Source organism: Micrasema longulum, unplaced genomic scaffold, assembly GCF_059751315.1.
Source record: "Micrasema longulum isolate JH-2025_06_02 unplaced genomic scaffold, ASM5975131v1 h1tg001898l, whole genome shotgun sequence".
Taxonomy (NCBI): domain Eukaryota; kingdom Metazoa; phylum Arthropoda; class Insecta; order Trichoptera; family Brachycentridae; genus Micrasema; species Micrasema longulum.
Window position 1 is genome coordinate 6,049 of NW_028279072.1, and position 27,116 is coordinate 33,164.

A 27,116-nucleotide genomic window follows, 5' to 3' on the forward strand; every position below is an offset into this window, starting at 1 on the left:
AACCATCTTCTGATATTTTATATGGCGATCGCCGTGAAGCAATAAATTGGAGTGTGAGAATCGAGAATATGTAATTTGATGAATGCTTTAATTCCAGTTGAGTTATTTTACATTTATTTATCGGTATTCGTAATATGTGATATTTCCCTATTCAAGTACATACAAATGTATAATGTATGTTTTCATGTTTTTACCTATCCTATTTGTTAACGTTTCTTCAAATATTCAACAGCCACTTCCTTTTATGCTTATTTGACTTCAAATCAACATTCATTACTCCTTTCCATTCATTTCCATACACTCGTATTCACTTTACTTTCACCCATTTTCTGCATTCCTGGCAACATTATTAAAAGCCCCACATTTAGCTTCACAAGTAAGCACCTGCATATTAATTATTTATACTAACACATCTTTGAAATTCTCCTTTCTGTTTTTACTAGAAGCTCCGTAAGATACGCTCGTGTTCAGCAACATTTTGCACACTCAGAAGCGAAGTCGATTTTCTGGACCGTAAAGAAATAAATTATTATTCTTTTCATGTACACGAGTACATACAATATATACATACATTCTATATCTTCTTACACATACACAACCTTACCCATCACGTTTTATACTCATTGGATATTTTTGCGGATACCTGTCATCGGTAGAAGGTACGTATAATGTGTTCAAATGTTTAACAACCCTATGTTAACGTGTTAGTGCCTGTCGGTGAACCAAGTAAACTAGAGATGAAGCATTCGAATGAAAGTCTGAATGCAGTCGTTTTGACTTGAACGAATAAATGAAGAGGTAGCAACAATAGTATACTTGTTTAACCCGTTTAGGTGTCTAAAGTAACCATACAATAGTTTTGTGTTAGCAGGTCAAGTAAATTTTCATTATTTTATACTCTACTATATTTACATTTTTAAAATTAGAAACTTAGCTAAGCTAACAAGGGTTCATATCCCGTTCCAAGCTAGGGAATTACATTTTGATAAATTATCGTTCACAAGGAAATTTATTTTTCTTCTTTGCGGTTTCAATCTTGAGGATTGGTTTGCAGCAAAGTCCCACATCTTGTCCTCTACTGGTCTTTATTCTCTGCAGCCTTCTTCAGCTCGGCAAATGAGGCGCAGTTTAAATCCTCGCACACTTGCTCCAAATATTCCCGTCGGAGGTGCCCTCTGTGATTTGTCCCCTCAGCCATTTCCTCTATTATGTCATGCAGAAGACCCCCATGGCGTATAATGTGGCTGATCCATTGGGCTCGCCTCTCTAAGATAGTTTTGATTAGATGCCTCCCTTCTACGATTCTGCTGAGAACTCGTCATTAGTTATGTGGTCTCTCCAGGAAATTCATAATATTTTTCTGTAGCACCACATCACGGAGGCCTCTAGTCTTTTTTAAATATTAACCGTACATCAATATGCTCCATACATATGTCTTGGCAAGTTACCTTCGGAGTTTTAAGTGTATATTATTGGACTCAAAAATCTTAGATTTTTTGTTAAACGCAAGCCTCGCTTGGTGTATGCGGCAGTCGACATTTCTTTTTGTTCTCCTATACCAGGTGGTCCTGCTTCAAAGGTACAAAAACACTTTATCTTTTTTAGAGTTACTCCTGACATTAGTACATTCATTAGCAGCTCATTACGGGCCACAGTCATTACTTTGGTTTTGCACATGTTTATTTTCATATTCTATTTGAAGAAAGAATATCTCAATAAATACGAAAAATACTAGTTTAGGTTTAGTCAAGAATATTTTGAGTTTGTCGTAATGTTTGTAGACGAGGACTGGATTTTAACTGGAGTTACAAAGATCAATATATTAGAACGAAAATTGAGAAAATTTTAATAAAAGTCAAATGAAAGCATTTGCATTTACTGGGCTTATAACCCGTCATCACTGGTTTGATTCGTCAATTTATACATGTAGATATGTATGTGTATTGTGCGAGTATGTGTATGAATTTTTATGTGTTTGCACACGTGTATGTGTGTATGTAAATGTTAAATCAACATATATTGACGCTGGAAAGGAAAAAGTTACTAAACGACATATCCCAAATTTACAAAAGAGCAAATAATTTTTAACTTTTTTATTTATTAATTAAGAATCTAGTATTTTATTTTTGTATTTAAAATATGTCAAAATCACACCGAAATAGTACGTTTGATTGATAATTTTTGATTAACTCAAAAATAAAAAAAAAACAAAAACAACTTTTATTGGCTCTTTTGTAAAGTTGGTACATGTCCCTTGGTATTTTTTTTCTTTTCATAGTCGATATGTTAGATTGCCTTAGCACGGCTATTCTCCTACTAGGCATTACTTAGAACCGTAACTCTGTGTAATAAATAAATTAAAAATAAATGTAACATTCGCCATTCTGTCAATGTTCAAAGATCCATATTAAAAAAAAGATTATTTTACTGTAAATATTTTCTGCTAGGATAGTTCCAAGACTTTTTAAAGGTATACTTTTATAACTAATTTTATTATAACTTAAATAAAAATATGCAAACTTTTGAACCCGAACTTGAATCTTTGATCTTTTGTACGCGAGATTTGCATTGGATCAATAAACACGATATAAAATATGATTGTGGGATCATTATCTTAAGCACATATTATATGGGTCAGAAAACGGTACAATATCTTGAGCCAGATCATGTACAATAGTTATTGCGCCAAATTTTGGGTAGTTTTATTTGATGTTTTACACGAAGCAGTTTTTGAAACAGAAAATCGTGCGTAAGCATGCTCAGTACGTAGATATTTTAGGCGCTATGACAGATAACGGGCAGTTTCACAATTGGCAAAACGAGCTATCCTGTGACGACGCGACTACTGACAACTAACAGTACATTATTCTGCGATGATCAATAAAAATCAGGTTTCTAAAACAATACGCATTGCGAACGTTATTGAAAATCAGTATTTCGAGAAAAGAATGACAAGCGTGAAAAGTGCAATGAAACAAATAAGACCATTGGCAGCTCCGTAGTGTAGTGGTTAAGGTGCTTGACTCACGCACGAAAGGCTCCGGGTTCAATTTCCAGTGAGAATACAAAAAATAATATGATTTTTCTCAAGCCTGGGTGTTCTGTGTTTTTTATCGAGTTCTGTTACTTTCCGTTCAATGGTTTAAACGTCAAAATTTCGACAGACGAAAAACAGCCCGATTTACTTCTAAAATCGGACTTTTATGATCGGTCACCACGATACAGCGAAAATCAGCGAAAATCAGCGGGCACGATAAAAAAACAATAGGGTAGGCCGATTAAAAGAAAAAAAAAATTATTTATCAATTGGCAGGTACACCATAAGGCCAACTAATCTCCACTTGATGTTTTTAGCAAAAATTTCACCCGCGAGTAGAAACTAAATAAATAAAACAAAAAAAAAAATAATTCAGTAATATCTACCTACCAGTGACGAATGGTGATTTAATTTACAGATATGCTATAAAAAAATATCATGTATTTGTACCTACATATAAGGTACATATTATTATGTAATATATACTATAAATTGATATTTTTCTGTGGTTCTATGTGATACAACAATTCTCAACCATGAAATCAACTCAAACGATGTAACTTCGTGATATATTATATAATATAGATATATTATCCACTACTGTAATATATAATTCATTAATAAATAAATAAAAAACACCACTATAAATTCAGTCGATATTAGGTTTTTAATTGAAATGTCAACAGGCCGCATTGTTCTAGTAATTACTAATGCTAAAAACGGCCGCGTGGAGCGCTATATGACGCATGAACGTAATTATGGTCTTATGTCAAAAGTACCATCTCAAAGAAAAATAGTCGTTAAGAAACAATGTTTGAAATACTGTTTTCCAAATCAAGAATCTTCAAATAATTGGTGGAAATGATTAAAAATAAATGATAATTATTTACTTGTTTTTCTGTAAAAAAAGTTACAGTAAAACATTATTATGGTTAGTCAAATATGATGGTAAGCTGTGCATAATCGCTTCTATACACGGTTCGCCCCTGCTACCTACCCTAATTTTACCGGACCGAGTGGATTGGCGCGATACGTGTGAAACGGGCCGGTGCATGACAGACAAAACCAATCATTTTTAGAATAGTAATATATTAGATTCTAGAATAGCTCCAGATCAAAAGTCCACCGAAAAAAGAAAGTGGTAAAACAATTTTATTTTAATTTTCTAACAAATTATTTTTTTGTTGGCAGTTCATGTGTGATTCATGTGTGGATTGAAGATTGAACTATGGTAAAAGAGAAGTTCAATAGCTGTTTGAATGCGATTACAATTTAGATATTTAAAGGAAAACATTCTTGAAAAATGAAAATTATTCATATGAATAAAAATATTATTGAAAAAATAGACAAACCTGGGCACATAAATTGTCAAAATAATGTTTTGATGCCAACGCATTAAATTGTAATTATTAAAGGTGCCTATGTTTATTATTTTTTTTAAATATATCAACCTCAAACTAACGTAACGTGTTAATTTTAAAATATGGGTTTTATTTTCTAATCGCCGTATTTTTTGTGTAAATTTATGATGAACACGTTATAAAATTTAACATCAACACTAGTTATTTTGAATGGATCTTATACTTATATATTAAAAAAAAAACATGATTAAATTTAGCTTACTGAGAATTGTTTGTTATTTTAATTAAATTTTATATTATAATGGAAATTTTCATTGATTTCATCAATCATATTTTCAAAATTACATATGGCTTCCTGCAGGTATTTATTTATTTATTTAGTTAACGAAGAATTAAAAGTAATATGAGAAAACTGACATATTCACATTTAAAAAGATAACATGTAAACTCAAATATTTAGGGGCCAATTTTAACGACCTGTCAATAAACCTACATTAGAAAATAGGAATTAAGTTGTGATAAAGCGAGGTGCGAACCTCGGGCCATTGATCCGCGAGTCCACGACACTAGCCACAGGACTACAACCCGATATAGTTATATAAAGGTTAATGTTTTATTTGCTTTTATAAATTGTCCTTAAATGTGTAGTGTTCAGTTCAGTTCAATTCAGTTCAATTCAGTTAAGTGCCGAAAATCAGCGTTTATTATTGGCATAGTATTCTTATATTTTGTTTGCAAAACAGTGAAGAAGATAAACAAATATACAAATAAGCAAACATATTAAGCACTGTCTATTCTCACTACGTATAGTAAATATGTGTTTTGAGGAAGAAAGCGTTTCTTTTTTTTAAATATAAAATACAGTATAGTGTTAACAATATATATAACAGTAAATGTCATCATTTTGCCATATTTTTAATGGACAAGTTCAGTGCATATAAGGCTATACTTTCATGTATCATCTTTCATAAACTCCTCCTAAACAGCTTAACCAATTTACGTGCGGTTTTCAGCGAAATGTAGATCTTTGCGCTGCACCTGGTCGTTCGATATTAAAATTTTCAATCGAAAGTGTAAAAAAAAAGTTAGAAGCATAAATCTTTTTTTCATCAACCTACCAGGGTTGCATTCGACGAGAATGCAAATACAAAAACTGGACGGATGTTTTTTTTGTGTTTCAATATTCGCTTTTTAACTTTCCCAATCAGGTTCTTTCCATATATTCCTTATAATTTCTTCCTATTTATTTATTTTTACTGGATTCTTGGTAAAACTGAGATAATATAAACTGACATACAATACATTTTTAGAAATCGCATTCATAAATAAAGTGCACTCCTGTTGGTGAGAAGAGCCGAGTTTGACATTTGCAAAAAAAATCTATATTTGAGAATAAATTATTTTTAGTTTTGGAATTTAATCATTAACAAGTACCCAGGTACCTGCGTATCAATGAAAAGTTATTTCCAAAATTCTGTATTTGAAAGTAAGATATTTTATGTTTTGAAGTTCAATCATTTACAAGTACCTAGGTACCTACTTAAATTCAACATTTGAAAATCAATAATTTTTATTTTTGGAATTCAACCTTTTACAAGTGCCTGGGTACCTACTTATTAATGAAAAGTCTTATTCCAAGGTAATATAGCAGGCCAACGTTCTGGCAGGACAACGTCTGTCAGGTCCGCTAGTATATATATATATATACCAAGCTTAGGAAAAAAGATTAAGAAAGTTAAAGAAACACGGAGAAAACATTTTGGTGGAGTACAAAGTGGTACCAACCAAATGTTAAGAAGGATTAGCGAAGTTTCTAGAACTTTTTTTAAGTGTCCCCTGTGGCGGGAAATCGGATAATAACAAACGTCATCTATGGCGGAGACTTCTGCCTTGCAATTAATTAAGCCGGCCATCTTTTAAATAAGTAAGGTAGGGCTAGTTGAGCATAGAAGCTAGTTGGGAAACTCAAATTTCTCCATAACTACGCAACTCACGACAACACTTAACGTAAAGGAAAGAATGGGACAGAAAAGAAAAATACATCACACGACCGTTATTTGCCGTACGGCTGACTTGTTTTTTTTTAGACTAAAAAGTAAAAAATACGTTGGTCGTTTTTTTTTTTACTCGCCAGCTACGATCTTGTAAGTGTTGATATTTTACGTATTTACCATATAGACTAATAAGATCTCATCCTCACATATTCACGTACTTACCAAGACCACACTCCACTCCCTTACCCACGCATCCTCACACAAAAAAAACTCGCACACATGCACATTTTGATTAATATCTAACTGAACTGGATTTTTATAATTGTATTTAGAGGAAAACTTAATTGGCTTTATTTTATGTTTTTCTTATGATGTTGTATATGTGTTTTCTGTATTGATGTTGTTTTTTTTAATAAACAAAATAAAAACTGATAAGTAATAAAATCTTATATGAATATATATCGTGGTCCTTCTGCAAAAAAACATTAAGCCGAAATTACTAGTTTGGAGATATTCGCGTTTAAAAGTTTGTTAGCTATTAACAAATATTTTTATAACTAAAGTTGTAAAGCCAATTATAAAAAATGCTACATTTATCTATCAACTATTGAAAATATTCAAAAGAATTTTGTCAAGTAGATGTGTTTCCGGTTAAAACTTGAGTTTAAATCCGATCAATATATTCAAATATGTAAAAAACATCACCTCTGTCAATTTATATATTAAAAACTGTCTCTGGCTCAATTGACTGCCCTAAACTACTATGCAAACTCTCTATTGAACATGCAGAAAGCAGCCAGCCATAGATAAGTGAAATTAAAATAATAGCACTTTTCTTATAATCTTTTTACATCTATAATTTACTAGGAAAATTGGAGAAATCTTCCTAATTTATTTTTCGTAACTTATGTTGTACCGTATAGTATATAACACATCAATTACATTGGAAATGTACATGATAAAAAACTTATCTGTAGTATTTATAAAATAGTAAAATATTAAGAGTTCATGAACTCAGATAATATTTGCGTTCATGATTTGCGCTAGGAACAAATCTTGTAACCAACAAAAAAACTTCTTGTCACTGTTATTAAAACGCAAGTATGAACGTCATTTATTTTTCAACCAAGCTGTATTTATTGTAAGTGTTTATATAAAAAAAAACTTATTTGCCTCATATGCATAGAACGCTACATTTTTAAAGATTGTAGTCTCATAAAAAGTAAAGAATTCATACGATTCAGCCATTTTTAATTTAACCAAAATTAAAATAAATTAAAAAACATATTTTTTTAACGTATTTCGGTTGAAAAATGTATTTAAAAGTTTCATATAACCAAAATATATTATTATTTTGATCGGCTTATTACGCTATTTAAAATTTAGACCAAACTTTGAAACATTGGATTCACATATAAATACTTGGTATTTGAGTTTTTTTTTTATTTAATTGAAAGATAATTAATTGAATAAAAGAACTGCGGCAGAAATCGTACATTTTTTTTTGAGGAAAAAAATACTAGCATTTTAAATCGCATACATTTTGTGGTATTGTTTTTTAATTTTACGTGAAATTATGCCTTCAATAATCGTTTTAAAAAATAAAACAGCAGGCTTATTCTGTCACAATTTCGTTTCGTAAGTTCATTTGTTCGTCATATCTATGATATAGTTGACATATTTGAAGGAGTCGAAGTATTATTGTTTGAAGATGACATGAAGATTTTAAGGACTATTAACAATGTTGATGATTGTGCTATATTGCAAAATAATTTAGATAAGTTATCTGTATGGTGTTCTATTAAAAACCTTCAATTGCATATAAAAAAATGCCATGTCATGAGATTTTCAGGATAAAAAATCCTATTTTATTTGACTACTCAATCGGTAACACTGCATTGGATTCAGTTACTGAGATGCGGGATTTGGGTGTGATTTTTGATCTCTAAATTGTCTTTTATCAGTCACATTAATGATATTAGTAGTAGATCTTTGAAGACGCTTGGGTTTATTTTGCGCATCACTAAGGACTTTAAAAATAAAAACACTTTGAAGATTTTATACACCTCCTTGGTGAGAAGCATCTTGGAGTATAATTCTACAATATGGAGCCCTTATTATGCCTCTCACCAAATTACCATAGAAAGAGTTCAGAATAAGTTTTTGAGATATGTTAATTTTAAATTAGGAATACGTAATGAATTTCGTAACTATGATTATCTATTAAATATATTAAATTTGATTAAATTAAGGGACAGGAGAACTATTCATGATTTATTAGTTCTATTTAAAATCGTTAATTCAGTATTGGACAGCCCTGAAATTTTGGCCCTCATTGGTTTTAAAGTACCAGTTAGAGTGACTAGGCTAGTTCAACTTTATCACTGCAACAATCATATCTCAATTTATTCTAGCAATTCAGTACTGAATCATCTACATGCGCTGGGTAATAAACATTCGGATTTAGGTGACATATTTTTATTGAAATTTCCAGCTTATAAACAATTACTTGTAAAACATTTTAGTGTGGAATCAATATTTTAATTATGTTCTTTCTAAGTAAGCATTGAAAAAGTTGTTACTGTATATACTCCACTGTAAATACTTATGTATGTATGTAATGTAAAAGGTACTTGTACCGTTAATTCTTGAAAAAATAAAATAAAATAAAATAAAATATCTCATTCTAATGATATCAAAACCATATTTCACTTTCGTTTACTCTCATGCGATACAAATGAATCTGCGAAACGATTTAATTACAGCACAAGGCCACAGTTGATTAGTACAAATAATATTTGAACTAATTGTTATTTAAAATACGAGTTTTTTTTCAAAAACGAAAAAAAAATTGTTGTGGCTGTTCTTTTATTTCATTTATTGTCTTTAAATCATTGAAACAAATTTTTATTTAATTGAACGAAGTTATGCGCAAGCCATAGAAAAGCGGAACTGAGAAAACAGCACTTTTGTGAAAAGAGTGAATAATATAATCTTAACAACAGTTGGATTGGTTTTTATTTTGATAAATGATAAATAATGCATACATTCGTTTATTTAATACACTTTTTTATTTTATGATTTTGAAGTCTGCCTAACCACACAACCTAAGATGCACATTTTGCAGAAAACAACCAGCTCGCCATTATCATTACCTTGAATTGTGACTAATGGGGGGTTGTTATTGTCATGGAATCATCAATAAGTCGATTATTTGTATTAATTTTTGTCTCGCTGGCTTGTTCTGGGTGAATCATTGTGTGATGTGCATCTAGTTTAACGTGTTTCTTCATACTGACAAATAAATTAATAATATTATTAGAATGATTTCAGCGCGCCGCCACCAGCCATGTGTCAAAACTTCAAGATAAATTTGTAAGGGGGGACAGGTGACTCTAGAGTTTCGAAATATTTACAAGGTTCGATTAAATTGCAGCGAAAATAAAGTTACTTTAAAGTAGTTTAATGCATTTAGAGTATTTTTAAACTGATTTTACTGGTTTAAATTCATTTCAACAGAGAGGGAAAAATTTTTGAGAAGGGAATATGGAAGTCTAGGCATTTACAGGGCTTATGACCCGTCATTGGCTGGTTTAAGTGGCCACTTTACACACTGTGTAACAATCACCATTCTGCCTATGTTTGAACATCCACATTTCCTCAACTCTTCCATCTGTTGACTTTTGTGAAGTAAAAGAGCTGAAACCTTTATCACGTGGGTGAGATTCATCCGGCTGAACCAAATCACCCACTAGGCAACGCCTGAAAACAATTTTTTAATTTTTATACTTCTTCTTTTACCAGGTAGTAATTCAACAATGTTTGATTATGTCCAAATGCTTGCAGACTGGCTGGATTTCCTCCCTAGGGAGTTGTTCATATTTAAATTCATTTCAACAGAGAAGGAAAAATTTTTGAGAAGGGAATATGGAAGTCTAGGCATTTACAGGGCTTATGACCTGTCATTGGCTGGTTTAAGTGGCCACTTTACACACTGTGTAACATTCACCATTCTGCCTATGTTTGAACATCCACATTTCCTCAACTCTTCCATATGTTGACTTTTGTGAAGTAAAAGAGCTGAAACCTTTATCACGTGGGTGAGATTCATCCGGCTGAACCAAATCACCTACTAGGCAACGCCTGAAAACAATTTTTCAATTTTTATACTTCTTCTTTTACCAGGTAGTAATTCAACAATGTTTGATTATGGTTTCAGCTAAAAGTTTCAGGATAAAGGTTTCAGATCTTTTACTTCACAAAAGTCAACAGATGGAAGAGTTGAGGAAATGTGGATGTTCAAACATAGGCAGAATGGTGAATGTTACACAGTGTGTAAAGTGGCCACTTAAACCAGCCAATGACAGGTCATAAGCCCTGTAAATGCCTAGACTTCCATATTCTCTTCTCAAAAATTTTTCCCTCTCTGTTGAAATGAATTTAAATATGAACAACTCCCTAGGGAGGAAATCCAGCCAGTCTGCAAGCATTTGGACATAATCAAACATTGTTGATTTTACTGGAATTATGAACGGATTTCTTTATAATATATGTGTGATAGGCGCACGAAACATGACAGAAGAGGCATTTTTATGAGTTTTTACTCAAGTTTTTGGGTTTAATTCACATGGGATTTTAAAAAAATAATTTGAGGTTTTAATAACTTTCACTTTGTGAAATATATTGACTTAATTATCCGTATTATATTCACCGCTATATAATGAGTTAATTCTTCTGTTGGAATAATGCGAAGCGATGGCCCTTAAGTATTAATTTAAAAACAAAATGTTTTTCGAAAGTCAAAAGTAGACATTTAAATAGGCTCGTTGTATCACATTTTACTAAAAATATTATTTTTTTTAACCAATAAAATCAATCTACATGCATAAATTAGAAACGTTTTAAAACTATAATTATAAGAACCATAGTGCACTTGTACAACTTTTGTAAAATATTCGTGTCCAACCGAGTTCTGTTTGTAAAGTAAAACCAATTAAACCAGCCAATAACAGGACATAAGCTCTGTAAAAGGCTGGTTTCTCTCTTTGTTGCAACAAATTAAGATCTAATTAACTCCCTAAGGAGGAAATCCAAGTCTGCAAACATTTGGACAAAACATTGTTAAATAAATTTGTCACTAGAGAACGTACCTTTAACCCAGTAGAATGTTTTTTTATTTTTAAAATGTGTCCAACATTGTATAATACCGGAGAACTCCTATTTAAGGGTGGGTCAGAATATTAATGGATCAAGTCCATCGATCCTGATTCTGAGATAATTAGACCTAAAGTTGAAAGAGTTTTGTAAAATCCAGGAATATTTTCACTGCGAACACTTAATTTCTTTTGATAGTACATGAATCAATAAAAAAAATAGACAAACAATAAGTTACATAAAGGCTTTATTAATATCAAAAGTACAAATAAAATAAAATAAAATAGACATGATTCACTATTTTTATGAAAATTTTCCCAACGAAAATGAAGCACATTAAAAAAAATTAAAAAAGAGCAACATTGAAATACAATATTAATTGTAAATAACTTCATCGTTTTCAAAACCTTCCTCACTACGGTTTTAGTCACTTTGTTTTGATTGTCGAATGTGGCTTTGTGTGGGGATATGTTTATAAAAACAGTGGTAAATAGGTGGGATATAAGGAAGCAAATCTACCATATCTTTTTTTAAAATATCAGTAACCACTCGACGACAGATGTACAAAGGGTCTTGAATGATTGTGCTCCACTGGGCAGGTCTTGCTCGATCTTTTTTAGTCAGGTCAATTTTATAAAATAGCATATCATCATTTAAATTTTCTTTGAATGTATGATACTTATGTAGAAATATTAACCGTATGATGGATTGTATCATCTAAAAATGAATATCAGTTTTGTTCAGTAAGAGTGTTTTCTTAATTATTCAGAGTCATCATAACATTGAATGAGTCCAAATATGATTTTTTTTATAACCTTCAGCTATAAAGTATTGCAAATGATTCAACCATCAATAATTTCTTCTTTGTCTGTAGATTCTTTATTTAGTAAGTATTTTGAATCACTGGAAAAACTTAAGTCTTTATCTGAACTCATTTTTAGCAATCAACAGTCAAAAAAAATTACCTCTGACGGTGAACGAGCTGTCAAAATGGACATGATTCAGTAATTTTGTGAAAAGTTTTAAATTTTGACCTCTAATCACCTCTAAACTGTTTTATCTACCCATAGAAACATTAAACTCCAACTTTATAAAATTTGGATTTGATCCATTAAAATTCTGACCCACCCATATATGAGTGCGAATCTTCTCAAGAAACCAAAATTTTGAGTGTTAAGAGTAAGAACTTACGAAAAATATCGGGTATAAGGTACTTCGGTTTCATTTCCGAGAACAGACGCAGCAGCCTCCTATAACGAGCGTTTTGAGGGTGCGGTGGTGGACCTGGTTTGAACACCTGGTGCTTCGAATGCCTCAGGAGAGCCTTAACCCTAATTGCCCTTTATTAACGTCCGCGGACTCCCACCACGCGCCGTCCTGGTAGGCCGTCGATGACGATCTTCCGGCTTTATTCGGTAAAACTACGCCGGACGGACGCCGCGCCGGATTGAGGTGACCAGAGGCGAAACTGCTAGCTGGGAATAAGGTCTCCCAGAGGCGTCTGGTACTTTATGACTGTATTTATTTGTTGTTAGATTTATTGATTGAAATAAAAACATATAGAATACAATTTTTGGTAGCAATAAACTTCATTATAAAATAAAAATAACTACAATAATGCAAATAAAAAACAATAATAAATTATTGACAACTGAATTTATTAACATATTACAACAGCGATTAAGAACATTTTAGAGAAAGTAATATAGAAGTCTAAGCATCTACAGGGCTTATGACCTGTCATTGGCTGGTTTAAGTGGCCAATTTACACACTGTGATCAATTCACCATTCCGCCCTTATTTGATGTTGATGTTCAAATATTTTTATTTTTATTTTCTTTTATTCAGGAAACATACAGTACAGTTACAAAGTTTAATATTTTACACAATTAGACTTAATTCTAATGAACCAGTGAAGTTTCCATATTATAAAGCAATTATATGTAAGGTTAGTTATGGAAGTATAAAAAAGAGAAGGAAAAAGAAAAACATACATGAAAGTTGTTTAAAAATTAAAATTTAAGTGAAAAAAAAATATTTTAAAGTTTGTAGTTTGTAGTAAGTATTTACAAATGGAAATAATATTAAAGATGAAGAAAATTGTAAGAGTAATTAAAAATTAAGAATTGAAATAAAGTATGAAAAACATGCTCAGATGTTAAAATAAAATGATAAATAAATTCCTCAATTCTTTCATCTGTTGATGTTTGTGAAGTTAAAGAGCTGAAACCTTTATTTATGGGGGTGAGATTAATATAATTGAATTATCTCACCTACATACTAGGCAACGCCTGAAAATGTTATTTTTTTAATTTCTATACTTGTTCATGGACCAGGCGGATTTATCAAAAATATTTTTAGTTTTTCCGAATTTTCGTAAACAAGGACTGGATTCAACTCCCTGGGGAGCTGTTAACATTAACATATTACAACAGCGATGAAGAACATTTAAGAGAAGGTAATATGGAAGTCTAGGCATCTACAGGGCCTATGACCTGTCATTGGCTGGTTTAAGTGGCCACTTTACACACTGTGTAACATTCACCATTCCACCCATAATTGAACATCTACATTCATTCAATTTTTTCATCTGTTGATGTTTGTTTAACAATACTTCATTTATAACGATAAAACGGAGTTGCGTTTCATTGCCTTTATAAAGTAAGACAAAAATAAATTAATTTATGGGTACAATACGAAATTCGCTAATCTAACTTGAGAGTTTATATGTTTTTGTTGTAAAGGCAAGTTATCAGAATAAAGATTATAATGTATATAAATGATTGTTTTAATATATATACATAAATATGATTTCAAAGTGCATGAGCACACATACAGAAAGATTATAATACTATTACCATAAATTATGTAAATAAATTGTGTTTGTGAAATTTATTTCAGTCGTGTTGTACTCTTGGAGTTAACAATGTGTAAAAATGCTTGTAAATAAAATAATACCAGAGTGAAATTTGAATGTGTTATAATCAAATAGTTTAACAAAAAAACGCTTCAAATTCAAACGGGTGAGTAGCTTATTTTTAAGAAATTTTAAATTCGCCCGTGCATTTCGTTTAATATTTTACTATTTTAATTTCGTTTTTGTATTTAATATATTCAAATACAAACTAAAAACCGTATTTTTAGTTTTTGTATAAGAATTTCAAGTGTATTATTTGCGTTTTAATGTCTTTTGTTTCGTTATAAAACTATTATATTATTTTATAAATGTAACAGTTGCAAAAAGTATATGTATGGAAAAAACAGGTACGTAGGCAGTTTTTTTAGAGAAATGTTAATTTAAAGTTTATTTTACAGAAAACAATTTCTTAAATAAACATGCTAATAATTTTTGAAAAATTTTGATTTAAATTTGATAAAAATATGTAGAGGATTTTTTTGTTTCAAAATTGATTTATTTATTTGTTTAACGGTATAAGTATACAATCATCAATGTTTTGTGCAAACTATTTATTATATTGTGATATTATTTTTATTTTTATACACTGCACAATTCTAAGTTTCTCAGTTACCGTCTAGCGTCTGTTTTAAGGTAACGGTTTTTTTAGATTAATTTATTACACCGACATAAATTATGATATAGCTTACAAATACCTCACACATAAAATAATATAATAAACGTTATTACAATATGCTTTGAAAACATTTAAGAAAAGGAAATATGGAAGTCAAGGCATTTACAGGGCTTATTACCAGCCGGTTGGTTGGCTGGTTTATGTGGCTACTTTACACACTGTGTAACGTAAATCAAAATTATGATTCTTGACTGGAAAAATGAGAATAGACTAGAAATAATTCAAATGGGAAATTGCGAAGTGGATATATTTATCTGGGCTCAATGATAGTTAACAAAAGACGATGCGATGCTGAAATCGAGAGAAAAAATGCTATGGCTCGATCTGCAATGGAGAAGTTGACAACAAAAAAGGATCACTAAGTTCACAAAAATCAAAATGGTCCAAGGCCCATTTTTTTCTATATTCTTTATACGCCGCAGAAACATGGACCTTTAGAGAAAGAGAACGAAGAAACATAAAAACGTTCGAAATATGTTGCGGGCGTAGAATGTTGCGGATACCATTGACAGTTTAAAGAACTAATGTTTATATTATCTGAGAATGGTATACTTTCTTCCGCTGAACGAATCCGTGTTCTCAGATAAAAGGCATGCATAAAAAAAGTGAATTTGAAAAAAAAATACAAGACATTGTTTATGCACTTAATGTCTATTTTTCCACATAATCGCTATCCCGTTCAATTTATGTAATGAGCTGTGGCACAATATTCTTTATGTTTTCCTAGAAAAACTTTCCCGCCAGCTCCTTCCATCATTTCAAAACCTCTTTCTTCACCTGCGCGTCGGTTAAAAAATTAATTCGAGACCTCGAGCACGTAAGGCAAATGAACCAATCACTAAGCAACGCAGCGGACTTCACGGACTCCACTCAATTGCCTTATGTAGGATTTTTACCTGAGAGTAGCAATCGAGTCGAAAGCACTCGTCCAGGATTCTTCAGACACAAAACTGTATTTTTAATCTGCCCGAACACACTGATTAATATTAAATGTATTATATTTTTTGTAAAGTATGATACTATGTTAACATTCCAGGGGCGAATCGTCTAAATAAGCTTTTATGCACAGCTTACCATTATATCTGACTTTCGATAATCATGTTTTATAGTAAATATGTTTATGCAAAAATAAATACAATAATTGTAATTTATTAAAATCACCTACAAAAAAAATCGATGAAGTACGCCCAGTGCTCAGCCCGTTCTCAGTTAACGACGAAATTAGCCGATTACCTCATCGCACAGTACACTATATTTTACATCTTTAACCCAAGTTCGATTTTTAGTACTTAAACAAGCCTTCAGATAACAAATATTATTTGAAGATTCTCTATTTGGAAACCGGTATTTCGAACATTATTTCCGAAGGATTATTTTTCTTTGATAGGATACCGTTGACATATTATAATATGTCACATAGGACATGTGGCGTTCGCCGTGGCCGTTTTTGGCATTATTCATTTAAAAAGAAATTGGCCAGTGCTCAATGTTGACAGTTACTGATGAATTTCATTGTGGTATTTGTTAATAAACTTTTGTACAAGTATTTTATTAAAATAGTGTAGAATAAAGCTGCGTTTATTGCGTGGTTAATAATAATTGTTCTTGGAGTTGATTAAAAAAAAACTAATTTATTATTATAAAACTTACATATTATGTACTTATATGGAGATACAAATATGATGATCATTTTTTGTAGATTACCTAATCACGACTCGCTACTACAATATTGTTGAAAAATGTAAATAAAAAAAAACAGTTACCTTTACACAGCCGCTGCTCTAGAAATGAATTTGAGGAACACTGTAATTAACAATGCATACGTGCAAAATCTTTCCTTAACTATTCACAGTTGTAATTACGATAGCCAAATTCCAAATATCAAATGTATTTGTAAATTGTTGGACAAAGTAGATTAAATAAAATATTCAGGCATTTATATAGATGGGAATTTAAGATGGACTAATCAAATCGAACATATTAAAAATAAATTGAAAAAACAAATTGACTTTTTTTTAAAGTATAGGAAATATAATAAGTCTAAAAGAACTTGTAAAAATATATTACGCAATAAGCCAATCAGTTTTGTAATATGGAAAAATTGGACGGGGATGTGCAAATGACACACTGATCAAACAAATAATAATTGCACAAAAAACTTTAATAAAAATTATCTTAAGAGTTCCAATCAGAACTAGCTCCCTCGGTATATTCGTAAATCTTAATGTTACATCTATAAAACAACTTTATGTAAAAGTTTTGTTACTGTACGCACACAAACATTATTCTCTACCTTCCATAACTTCTTTCACAAATACAAGAGTTACTAGATACTCCACCCTGATGATGCAAAAACAATTAAAAATTAAAACAACCTTCGGTCAAAGGGGATTGGCCTACTACTCGGTTAAAGTGTACACTCTATTTCCATTATCCATAAGGACAATTAGTAAATACTCACAATATGAAATTGCCATTAAGAAATGGATAGTGGAGGTGGGCTGCGCACGGATCGATGAGTGGATCAAGCCAAATAGGTAAAATTTGTTTACTGTATGTGAAATTTGATCTACAGTTTTTTTTTATGATTATTTTAGTTAATATTGCTCATTATGTTAATGATTATTAGGTTTAGCAGATAAATTATTAAAAATATATATATATTATTTTGACTTTGTGAAATAACTAATATAAAGTATGTTTCACTTTTTGTAAAATATTTCCCTTGGCACGGGACACCCCAATAAGGGAACATTATTCTTAAAAAAAAAATACAAACATTGTAAAAGTAATATAAATAAATATATTATTTAAAAAATATATATTTCAATGTCATTCAACAATGTTAACGGCGAAACAATAAATAAACAGTATAATAAATGTTATTTTGTTACGACAACCATTCCAGCAGCTATTAGACTATGAGCCTTGTATTAAGAGCGCATGTTGATGTAAATAACGTCATTTTAAACTTTAAACGTATAAGAACACGTGATTTGAATAGTGTTAAGCAAAAATCAATCATAAAAAATGGGAATGTTTATTTAAAAAGCCATTATTTTCATTTCCCAATCCACATAAGGCACTGCATTCGTACACCTAATGTAACGCATTTTAATAATTTGTTACATGACAACGCTGTGATATTTCATTGCTCCTGTAGCTCAATCACAAATAACTATCGACGTGCTAATAAACGATGTGATAAAAATTTCTCACCATGGTTGTTTATCGTATTCGCGATCACAATGAAACATCCGTGAATACCTAATATTAAATGTCAAAATATTTACGTTTCGCGACGTATAATCCTGCTGCGCAATCACATATTTGAATTTCACCGGTATAAATATGGAAAATATTCCAAAACAGCAATTTTTATTTACTTATTTAAATATTTTTTATGCTATTTATTGCATTATACCGGTGGTTGGCAAGGCAAATTTTAAGAAAAGCAGTCGCTATAGTAATTTTCATTTAATTTTCACTTTTTTGAATTAGACACTTCAACTATTTTGCAAATGGAATACATTGCATTATTTGTTCGCCAATGAACTGTATTTATTTACGAAGAAAACAAAAAATAAACTGACATGAGCGTTGACTTAGAGATTACACACGCGTTGACTTATGACTTAGCTTAAGCATGTTCATTATTGTTCATTGTGATCGCTCAAATGCTAAACGTGTTTTTAAGCACGTCGATAGTTATTTGTGATTGAGCTACTGTTCTGGAATGTAACAAAACTACTCAAGATGCGCTGCAATTTGAGTAGCAATCTTGTTACTCTATGCACCACTGGGCGTGGATGAGGAAGGGATTTTAGGTTTGAAAAATATTAGATAGAGTGATTTTAGGTTTTAAAAATATCAGGAAAATGTTGCGGTATTGACCAATGACCAGACGCATCATGCTAAAATATCATTAATAAGTTATAAGTCAGGACAGTTATCTTTAAAATTTAAAAATATTTTTTTCAAATCGGGATTGCCAACTGCATTGATTGCACCGTAGCCTGTTAAGGGGATCTAAAAGCTCGCTATCCACCCGCAGCTGTTTTAGAGCCTCAGAGGACTCGCTGTCAGCTTAGGAAAGTTAACTTAACTCTTAAGGAATACAAATTCGATGCAGATTGATGTAGGGTGAAGAGGATGTATGGACAGAGGCCAACACATCGTTTTCACCCCCCGAATCCCTTCTATGTATTTGTTTTTTTATTAATTACAAAATAAATATAAAATAATTGAATTAAAAAAAAAACATGTTTATGCAAATTATGACTAAAGACTAGCAAACAATAAAAAAAATCCTATTGAAAAGCAAAGTGGGCACTAATCTTAATATATATAATTCTTCTGCACGTGTGATGTCACTGAACTTCTCTTAAACGGCTTAACCGATGTACGTGCGGTTTTCAGCAAAATTTAGATCTTTGCGTTGCGCGTGTTCATAGACATTAAATTATTTAATCGAATTTGTAAAAAAAAAATCGTAAATCTTTTTTTCATAGACCTACCAGGGTTGTATTCGACGAGAATGCATATACAAAAAAAATGGAAGGATGTTGTTTTTTGTGCTTAAAAAAGCTTGATTTTAGATGTTTACAAACAACATTAGCTTTTAATGGATAACACTCAGATTCTTTCCTTACATTCCTTATAATTTCTTCGCATTTATTCCTTTTACTGGATTTTTGGTAATACTAAAACATTTTAAACTTATATTCAATACATTTTTGAAAATCGCAATCATTAATAAACTGCTCCTCTGTTGGTGAGAAAAGCAGTGTTTGGCATTTGCGAAAAAAAATATGCATTTGAAAGTTAAAAATTTTATGTTTTGAAGTTCAATCATTAACAAGTACCTAGGTACCTACTTAAATTCAACATTTAAAAATCAATAATTTTTAGTTTTGGAATTCAATAATTTACAAGTGCCTGGGTACCTACTTATCAATGAAAAGTCTTATTCCAAGGTAATAGCAGGCAAGCCAACGTTTGGGCAGGACAACGTCTGTCGGGTCTGCTAGTATAAACAAGACTATTTTAAAAATTTTCGTTGTGTAAAAAATAAAGGAAGCAAACTTAACTAAACTTATAAAATTTCTTCCTCTGCACGGATTTTCCCAGTAAGGAAATACATCGTTTATTTAAATAAAATAATATAATAATAAAATAATAAAATGATATGATTGATCATATTATTTTATTTTGTGAAACAGTCAAAAAAGTATTTTTTCTGAAAACATGGGTGGTAAAAAAAAAAACAATTTTTATATTTACAAAGAAAATAAGATAAAGATATACACATATTACAACTAAAATAAGATAAAGGTATATACGAAAATAAAAGAACGGTCTGGAATAAAGAAGGACTCAAAATAAACAGAGACGAAGATCACAGGAGGACAAAACAAGAGAAGGTGTGCGTTCCGCTCGGAAGGAAGCACATTCGTAACTGTATCAGCATCCCACAGGAACAGCTGCCTACCCTGCCATGTTTTACCCACGTACAGTTCAGGCAATATAAAAATATACTTTTGGTAGATTTCAATAGTGTTGCGAGAGTTTTTTTTCTTTTTCGATATCGATTTTTCAATTTTGAATAATTTTCCGTCAGAATTGAAATGGGTTTTCATTTTTACGACTAAATAGCTTAATACTTACTAAATTTAAAATCGTAAAAGAAAAAAAAAACACTTGAATTTATTTTGATTTTAGGTTGACTTTTTTGTTTAATTTGGTCATTCAACATAAATTACGAGAAAATAAAACGAGAGAAAAATTTATAATATGCCTTCCACAATAATTATAGACCCACAAAAACAGCAACAGAAATAGCAATATACAATTATAATAAAAGTAATAATTATTTTATTTACATTAACTCGGGGGTGTTATGTTTAAACATACAGAATTGTAATATTTATGTTTTTATTTAGTTCACAAACAATGAAATATAATACACAATATACAGAAATATTCAAATAAAAAAAACACTACTTATTTTTCATTAATTACATGTAAATACTAATAAAATACATATTTGAACAAAACAGATAATTGAAATTGAAATTAAATAATTCGAAAAATATTTCATTAATTTAAAATATATCTTACATACACATTTTAACATTAATAATAATAATAAAAAATAATATTTTCAACAAAAATGATTAAAATTTAATTATTTCAAAATATTCATTCATTAATATCAAAACAATTAATAAAATATCAATAAAATAACCTTCGAAAAAAAACCAGGAATGTAAGTTGTAAAAATTAAGTTGTTGATGGATCACATAATATTAATCGCGCGTAAAATACTGTTTTTTTTACGGTATTTTTGGTATAATGGTGGAGGTAGGGAATGGTGGTAGGGATGGGAAATGGTAGTGGGAATAGCCATTGCGAGAAAAATTGAGCTAAATTTACTAATTTGTAAACAATATTTTAAGTGACCATAACGCATAATAGTATATTTTATTTTTTAAAGTTAAACTATTTTTGATGTGCGCATAAATAAGGTTGACGTCAAAATTATCGTCGATTTAATTAAATAAATTGTATTGCAAACTTCTTGAAATGAACGTACATAATATAATTCGATATTTAATATAAAGTCAACACTGTCGATCAAAAGTAAAGTTTCCGGCGGTACGTCACTATTGCGGCGACTACAACAATAAAGTACGGTATTTGTTTCATACGCTTAGTTGTCAATATTTAGAAAACTTCGTGAGCGTGTAAACGTCAAAAGTTTATTCTTAAATTGCCTGAAAAGCAAAGTTATTATAGTTATATACCTCAAATTCTGCAAACAAAAAATATCTAATAGTGTAAAATATGTTTGATTAGGTCACATTTTAACAGCAAACGAACCCTCCGACATTCATTGTTACATATTTTATAATCAATCGCGTTTGGGAGTTTTTTATTGATTAAACTGATAAATATTATCTACATATATTAAAAAAAATGATTTTGTTATCGAATGAACTTTAAAAAAATGTACGATATTTTTTCCTGTTTATTATTTTCGCGACGGAAGAGTGTACAATGCGTACTGTTGGCCATCAGGTCCACATTTCACGCTGGTCGGATGACCCCTATACTGAATTAAAGTCCAATTCTATTTCATGCGGTGATATTTAATTTGGTTGAATTTGCGGCTTAAATGACTGTTGTATAACACCAGCCGTTTAATACAAAAGCTATAAAATACACGAATAGCATGTTTTAGTGTCATTCTAGATTGATCTGCTTAAAGTGACATTACTCTCAACGCTACATCGCGTGTTGTAAACATATCGCAAGCGTATTGCAAAGACTCGCTAAGTTGAAAATATCTCAAATGCAATAAAAAGCTAATATTATCTATGTACGTCACTTGTATTTAAATACGCCCGAAGACCAATGCTTAATGAACAACTAAATTGGTCTTAGGGAAAATAAAAATAATAGGTATTTTCAGACGTTGCCTAGTAGGTGAAATAATTCGGATGAATCTCATCTTTGAGCTCCAACGCTAGTTGGAGACGACAGAAGAAACTATGTTTTTTTGCACAACAGGCCAAAAGGCCCAATTATAGTAGTAAATTACATAACAGTACACCCAGGCTGGAGAAAAATCACATTTAATTTTTGTGTTCTCCCGGGAATCGAGCCTGGAACCTTCGGTGTGTGTCTTAACCACTACATCATGGAGGTCACCAATGTTTTTGGTCAATGTGTATTTATTACACGGTGCACTTAAATACAGAACAGCGAAAAGTGAATAGAACTGGCAGATGAAACTACGTGAACACTGAACGATGTTACCCCACCCTGTGGTTCCTTTATCGGAAGTATTCTTTTGTTCTTGAAGTCTCTATGGCGGTGATGAAGTTGATGCACTGCAGAGCGTTGCAAAGATTTGCCAACCAATTTCGTTATTAGGAGTTAACGTTCTGTGTGTTATAATTTAGCCTTGCACAATATAACGTAAGCATTGCGTTAAACAAAAAAAGTTTTCTTCTTCGGTCGACGCTCTAGATTTCTCGTAAAATAATTTGGCGCGTGTATATCATCGATCTACGGACGATGTACCCACAAATTTTGCAATGTGTAAAACGATTGTTAAGACGAATGACAAGTCATAAGCCTTGTTGTACGTGCCTAGACTTCCATATTCCCTTTACAAATTATTTCCCATCTATTATATTAATGTTTTTTGTAGATATTTATTGATAAAACTCCATGATTAATGATTTTGATAAAATTATAAATGAAACTTCTCGGTTTAACATCAGTTTTATTCAATTTTGACCAACGAGCGCTTTCGCCTAAAATTCCTTATATACAGGCAGCCTTTGCTGATCCGCATATATCTCGTGTACTGCTTTTTGTCTGCGTTCTTCTTCCTCTTAAAAAGTATCCAAACGGTTTTTGAACTGGTCGACGGAAACGAAATGGACAACTAGGCTCGGCAATTTATTCGAATCTGAACTCACACTGCTGGAAATGAAGTTTTTCTTGGCATTGAGGTGGAATTAGCGAAGATGGATCTTTCAGTTATGATCCCGTAATTTTGAGTTGGATTTAATTGATACATTTCATGCAGATGGTAGTCACAGTAATCATTGAGTATCTTATAAGTTTCTATCAAGTCCCCTCTCTTCCGTCGTTTTTCCAAGTATGTAAGTCCTAGTACTTTTGATCTACTGTTGTAGGGCATCCTTTTGAGTAATTTTTGGATGTTTAAAGCCCATTTTTGGATTTTTTTCAGTACCTCGATGCTTATAAATTATTAAACTCGCATTGTTATGTTCTTGCACTGCACCTTTTTATGATATTTTTATAAACTAAAATCATGAAATCTATAATTCATTTAATGTTGCATATTAAATTATATGGAAGCATGAATGAATAATAAAATAAGTCTCATAAGTAAAAGCTTTTTAAAAATATTAAAAATAAAAAGTAAAAAATGCTTTTAGAACAACGGATTTATCAAATTTGAAATTAAAATGTCTCTAAAGATAGAAAAACAGTGTGAAAAATAAATCAAAATAAAAAAAAGCCACGCGTTGTAAAAATGACCTAAATGCAAAAATAAATAAGAAGCAAACAAAAGTTATGACAAGATTTTCACAGTTACGAAACGAGAAGTGCAGGTGATTTCAGGCTTCCTAAGGTGAGATTGAGTGGAACTAAAAACAACCTTTATTATAAATGTTTAATGGGTTGCCAAAAAGTCTCAGTGAAACGGCAAGCATCTCCACTTTTCGAACGAAATGTTTTTTGTATATTAGAGATAAAGATAACTAATTTGCATTTTAATTATTAATTAATCATATTTTTATACTAGCAAGTAGATTTTAGTTTATCTGTAAATTTACCATCTAAACAAAAAGGATAAATTAATTTATAAATGATATTAATACACATTCAATTTATTTTAAAACACTAAAAGATGATTATTTATTATAGAAAAAGAATGCAAAATAAAGGATTTATTTTCAATACAAAGATTACTTACAAAACACAAAAAAAACTTAGACGAAAGACGTACCCATGTTTTAAGTTAATATATTATTAAAGTTACAATAATATTTTTCATACTGATTTTTATAAATTCTGTTGATCAATAATAAAAGGCAAATTTACATGTGGACAATACATCTGATTTGATATGACAGCGTGAGCGCTGCGCAAATAAATACACGACGTCATTTATTACGAGTAAGTTCACGAAAAATATTATTTATTTTGTACCAAGACGTATTGGAATTGTTAAAGAACAAACTAAATATTTAAAAAATATTTTTTCTGCCTCCATTTTCGTCAGAAAAAATGTGCCGGAGTAACACGTTCACGTAGAGCAAATCGCTATTTGAGGAGATAGCCAGCTCGGTGGCGATGTCTCGTGACAATTTTTCGCCTTATAAATTACTGTTCACACTTAGATAATGGTCGAGTCCAGGTACTAATTTTTTTATTTTCCATGTGTTAACGTTTTTGAAGAACCACCGCCATTATCAACAACTCAACAATAATCAATTTATATAAAAAAATCAGCTCTTGAACTTCACAAAGATCAACAGATAAAAGAATGGAAGAAATTAAGGAATATGGATGGAACCAATGGTGAATGTTACACAGTGCATAAAGTGGCCACCTTAACCAGCCAATAACAGGTCACGAGCCATGTAAATGCCTAGACTTCTATATATCCTTCTATAAAATGTTCTTCCTCTCTTTTTTAATGCATTAACAATCAATTTATTTATTGAGATTGTATAATTACCTTTTAATGTATAAATATTTATTTGATGTTATAATATATGTGTGTATGTGTCTTGAAACAGTTCACGCTTAAATAGAAGGTCGAGACATTAATATCTACATGTTTCATCATTGGCAAATATTATAGGTTTATTGAACCAATCAAAGTGTTTATCGATTTTACTAATTACAAGGAAATTTCTCTAAGATAATAATAATACGTTCGTTTGACGAATTTACTCAATCATACCATCAACAGACGAATTTCCCGTACAATAATACATAATATATCAGAAGTGAAATCGATTGGCATTTAAAAAATGTTTTTATGTCTAGGAATCTCGAGTCGATGCAATTCTTTCAATTTTGTTTATTTAAATGTAGATTTATTTTTTGGGTGATGCCGTGTGTGTTGGATTTTTTCCGATATTTTGGCTACCTACTGCTATAAAATATCCCTCTCTGTGACTGATATGTTGTTAAGAAGGCCTACAAAATGAGCCGAATCTTTCACAAACGAGCTAGTCCTTCCAGTATTCGATTGCAAATGTTTCGACGAATACTGCGCTAGTTTGTAGGTTGGAGATCCTATAGTGCGTACTATAGGCCTAAAAGGCATATCCTTTTTATGTATCTTGGGAAGGCCGTATATAGAAGGTGTCCTTGAGGCTTTCACAAATATTGTCTGTTGCGCTTCTTTGAGTATTTCTGATGTTTTCACTAATTCCCTTGTTTTATGAAAAAAAAAATATATTTTTTTGCAAAAACCCAGTAACTACAGTGCACGAACATCAAAAGAGGCAATTGAAATACACAGACACCCAAATAACATAAACAAAGACGACGGGCTTAAAATTAACTTAACATGGTTCCCAGCACCACATACTACAAAAATGAATAGAAATGTGCCCTCTGCCGACTGCGACGCGGTATAAATTACTAGTACTTAAACACACACTTTTTTCTACAAAACACTCAGTTTACCACGAAAATGGCTCCTGCAATGGTAGCCGAAACGTCGGAATAAATCTAACATACACGATATTACCCAAAAAAGAAAGATATTGATATCGGTGACCGTGAAAACCTTCGCACCAATATATGTAGAATTTATAATGTTCAATAAGTTTAAAAAATATTATTTTTATTTTGAGTTGCTAAAAAACACATTTTAAGAAAAAGTGGTTTACTCCAAATTATCTGTTAACAACGTTTTTGGTCAATATCCTACCTAACATTCTGTATCCAGGCTAATAAATACAATTCGGTGGGTAAAATAGAACCAGATACGAGTGTCTTTGACTCGTTGGCTTCTCTCAGGGGGAAAATCCTGCAAAAGGAAATCTAGAGAATAGTAGTCCGCCTCGTAGCGTAGTTGTTGGCGCGTTCACCTATCATCTTTGAGGTTCCGAGTTCGATTCCTGACAAGGTGGAGACGAACTATTGTTTTGAAAAGTGGTTTTCCACACCAATATTTTATTGTACCTGAAGCGCGACACTGACCTTCCTGCGACAGATATTCGAGATGCGCTGCTTTAGATTCAACAATGCTATGCCCTAAGCATCAGCGGAAGCGGATAGGGGTTTGATGATGATGATGATGAAAATACAGATAATAATTACGAGCTGGAGATAAATCGACTGACCTGAAACCGTTTGATATAATTCTATAATTTTGTGGCGTTAACACTGTAAATAATTACACATTTAA

At 31.2% G+C, this 27,116-nt stretch overlaps 1 protein-coding gene across 1 annotated transcript in view; it reads left to right on the plus strand.

Annotated features, from left to right (window-relative positions):
- Positions 1–14,435: 14,435 nt before the first annotated feature.
- LOC148273604 (cytochrome b5-related protein-like) overlaps positions 14,436–27,116 on the plus strand; it is a 30,181-nt gene continuing 17,500 nt past the window's right edge. The window contains exon 1 of the mRNA XM_088238442.1: positions 14,436–14,569. The gene's annotated coding sequence lies outside the window, so the exon portion shown is untranslated. The remainder of the gene's footprint in view (positions 14,570–27,116) is intronic.